Genomic DNA, 4,337 nt, shown 5'->3' with positions numbered 1-4,337 from the left:
AAGGGGGAGGGAAAAAACCCAGAGACCTGGGATGTGGGAGAGTCCCAGGACTCAATATGGGTAACCTTAGCTAAAATGCCCAGCAGTTGGGGATATGGAAGCTGAAGAGACCATCTTCAGTAGTTAAACAGGACTCCCAGTGGAGGAATGGATACTTCAAACCATCTACAAACTTTTAACTCAAAATTGTTCCTGCCCAATCTGCTTTTTTATAGTCAAGAGCAGAAAAATCCAGAATCTTTCTCTCCCCCCCCCCATTCTCATTCTCCTCCCTCTTTCCCTGTTTTTGGCTGGGAAGATGATGAGGGCTTCTCCAAGAGTCCCAAAGACTTGAAAACTTTTCTATTTTTCTCTTCCTAAAGGTTCTCTAGTGTGTTTTCTGGGATGTTGTATTCAGTCCTTGTCCAAGCTAATTCCTCAGTTGTTCTATTTTCTATAGACAAATTAAAAATACATTGGCAAAGTGGAAGAGAGGGTAAACAGGATCAGTTAAAAAGAAATCTATATGTAAATTGGAATGTAGTAAAATTTCCTTTTTAATATATGTTCTCTCATACACACAAATGAGTGAATAAAAGCCACAATACAATAGAATTTGAAGAATAAATATGACCCTCATGTATTCTTACTACATGAGTACTTTACACTCCTCTTCTTTAGAGGATACCTCACAAAACGTGCTCTCTTAGAGATCATATTGCACTATTATAATTTCCATATCATTGATTATAATAGTTATTAAATCCTTGGTTCCAGTTTTGGCCCTGACCTCTTCCACGCCCCCTAGCACCACCTCTTCCGCCGGCTGCAGCCGCTCTGCTTCCTTTCTGTTGCTGCTGCTGCTGCCTGTACACCTCTTTGGGTTGTGCAACTTTGATTTCGCACTTCCCAGAACCTATTTGAGGGTATCTGCTTTCTAACAGCTTCTTTACTGGCTCTTCATCTGTGTATGTGATAAAACAGAATCCTCTTCTTTCATTTGTTTTTGTATCCATGGGAAGCTCAATATTTTCTATCTCTCCAAAGGCTCCAAAATATTCTTTAATTTGTTCTTCTGAAGTATCTGGGTTCAATCCACCCACGAAGACCTTTTTAGGGGGTTCTTTCCCCTTTAATGCTTTGGCCTTTTTGGGTATATCAATTTGCCATCCAGTTTGTATTCTTTCAGTTCCAAAACCTTATCCACACTAGCAGCATCTTTGAAAAGCACAAATCCAAATCCTCTTGATCTTCCCGTGACTGGATCTGTTTTAATTGTGCAGTCTACCACTTCCCCAAATAGAGACAAATATTCAGTCAGATCTTTCTTGCTTGTATCCCAGCTCAAGCCTCCAATAAACATTTTACCGTCATCCTGCTGGTTCTTGCTCACGTTGATCTTGGATTCCTCTGCAAACTCCTCTATGTTGCTGTACTCATTCATGTCCTCCATGGTGGCGGAGCCATCAGGGATGGGGTGCTGGCGCGCAGTCTGGTCCCGGCGGGAGCAGCGGCGGAGCGTTATAAGGAGCTAGCTTTATAATGGCGGCGGAAGAGCTAAATTTAATATTTTAGTGAGATTATTTTGAAATCATTGTGTCCTATGTTGACATACAAATCAATGTCTCTTCCTGATCACTTTCTTCATTTCCATAAAGCCAAAGACTTTGCTCTCCTACTGCCATGCATCTTAAATCTCCCATCTCCTTTAATATTTGAGTTCTTGTGTTCCAGAGTTGTCAGGCAGACTGAGAGGGAACCAATACAAAGGATGTTTGCTACTAACAAAGGTAACACCTAGAGTCATCTGACTGAAAATTAAAGATCAAAATGCATGTCTTTCAGGGCATGAAGAAATGCTTCCAAACTCAAGATTTATTTATTATCTGTCCTACTGGCTGAGTGGAAGATGAGAGAGCTGCACATGGTGAAAGAGCTGTGTCCATGAACACAGCAGGAACACAGCAGGAATCTGGGGTAGACACTACTGAACAGAGGACAAAGGGGAATTGAAAAATGGTGACAACAATGAGCTGTGGAAAGAAACATAAATAGGAGATAAAGCCTCCCAGAGAGGAGAGAGGAGAATAGAATAGAAAGGGCAGGAGAGGGAGGGAAGAGGAGGGGAGGGGAAGGGGGAGGGGAAGAGAGGCTAAAAGAGATCAGAAGATTGCCTTGTAAACCAGAAAAAATTTAACTGAATGTAGAAATTTTCTTTCTGTATTGTCACCCAAGAAAATGGAGGCCTGTCCTAGGTCCCGTGTGTGTGGAAAGCCATGGCTTGTCTCCCTGGAAGCCCTTGCTTCCCTATCACAGGCTAAATGTGGAGGCTCAAAAGCTTAATGGCCTAAACTTGTGCCCCTCTCTTTCCAGAAATCATGTGTTCCTAAGGGACTTATTTATCTATACAGTGCATAAGGACAGCTTTCATGTTTCTGTCTGTGACAATACACTGAAGCATCTGGTGGCTAACCCAAGACAGACTGTTGGCTGGAGTGACAAAATGTGAAGGGAGTTTGGCACCTGCAGTATGATTATCCATGGGAATTCATGAAAAGGCCTTCAAGGTCTCTGAGTTAGCCAAAAGCAAGATGATACAACCTAGGATTTAGCCTCACCCCATGCACCTTTTTGTTCTGGACCCTGCAATTGTCCAGATCTGGTGAGTTTTCCTGTGGAAGAGTCCGTTCAGAAAATAATGGTAGTTCTGCCAAGCAAAATATGTGAAAAAAAAATGCTCCTTGGTTAATATTGCTCTTAGTGCTGGTCATTCTCTTATTTGCAACCTCTGTGGATTACTAGCTACATTAGTTTTAACTAATTTAACATCAGTCTTAACTTCAAGATACATGGAGGAATGTAAGGGCCTCTCATTATTTCTCTAGTCATTATTCTTACTAAGTTTATAGAGAAAATATAAAACCACCTATTAAAAAACTTTTCGATTGAGAGCCTAAAATCATGATCAAAGAGCTGCCGTCAGTCTATTAAGTCCAGTGTCAATCATAAGCATGTGCAAACCTGCTTTCCACACAGAGTAGGAAGACAGCAAAAGTTAGAACTTTGTAAGGCGTATATGGAGGAATCACTTAGAAAGAAGAAAGGGAAAAAAGAGCTATCTGAATCAGACTCAGACATCTTAAAGGACATTTTCACTCAGTGAGCTACTTGGGCTTTAGGGATATAAAGGTAATTCAGAGACAAGATCCTCTGGTGATTTAAGTATATGGAGTTCTGAGACACATAGCCATTTTAGGTTTCTTCTCCACTCACATTTTTGAAAATTGATCCTACCAATTGTTTCTTGATGGAGACATAAATTATGCTTCCTGAATAGTGATGAGTAAATTTAAAAGGGTTCGGGCCTGAATGCAAGAATAGCCAGAAAGTCAGCTTCTTTTTCCTAACTCATAATTCTAGCCTTCCTAAGCACTAATATCAGATGGGTGCCTTACATAAAATATAGGTGTGACTTCAGTGCATTTTGCTTTAGGCCATGTATCTCACAGAACAGCATCATAAAACAAAGCATCATCAAGACAAAAGAAAATGCCAAGGTGAAGTTAAAATCCTTGATTAATTCTTAATACAGATACTAATTTCTAATAAGTAGCAGTAAAGTTGATTGTCAGACTATTTGCTAGTAAATTATTTTTCTGCTGAGTGTACCCTAAGTTACTTGTTTTCTTATCCAACATTCATGTTAATTAAAAAGCTACAGGAGGGGCTGGTGAGATGGCTCAATGTGTAAGAGCACCCGACTGCTCTTCCAAAGGTCCAGAGATCAAATCCCAGCAACCACATGGTGGCTCACAACCATCCGTAAGGAGATCTGGCTCCCTCTTCTGGTGTGTCTGAAGACAGCTACAGTGTACTTACATATAATCAATTAAAAAAAAAAAAACTACAGGAAAATGGAATGATAATTATACATCTCTTTAAATGCCTGCTTAAACTTTTGAACAATTTTGCAATCAGTACAAATCACACTACAAAGACAATGTGTGGTGCAATGGGCTGCTCACAGACAGCCTGGTCTCCAGGTGAGCATAAGTCTTGAACCCTGGCCGCGGGGGGGGGGGGGGGGACCCGGTGGGTGGTGATTTACACCTACATGGGACAGAAGGCATTCAATCATGTCTTCTGGACCCCTGGCTCCTGTCCAAGTTACTGCCCCCACAATCCCCACAGGAGAGGTGGTGGCTATCAGTCATGTAGGAGCAGCATCAAGCCTTCCCACATGCAAATAAGGTTTCCCTAAAACTCTCTGTCCAAGCCATTGAGAGGTACCTGTTATTGAACCCTGAATCACACCCAAAACTGTATATAAATCCATCCAGGGAATTAAAGGTGCACAA

The 4,337-nt window shown here is 41.2% G+C and overlaps 1 pseudogene; it reads right to left on the bottom strand.

Moving 5' to 3' along the window:
* Positions 1-692: 692 nt before the first annotated feature.
* On the bottom strand, positions 693-1,437 carry LOC110293340 (heterogeneous nuclear ribonucleoprotein D-like pseudogene; annotated as a pseudogene).
* Positions 1,438-4,337: the final 2,900 nt, after the last annotated feature.

The sequence above is a fragment of the Mus caroli genome, unplaced genomic scaffold (assembly GCF_978045245.1).
Source record: "Mus caroli unplaced genomic scaffold, Mus_caroli_1 scaffold_6, whole genome shotgun sequence".
Taxonomy (NCBI): Eukaryota; Metazoa; Chordata; class Mammalia; order Rodentia; family Muridae; genus Mus; species Mus caroli.
This window is presented reverse-complemented; position numbering and strand designations above follow the sequence as displayed.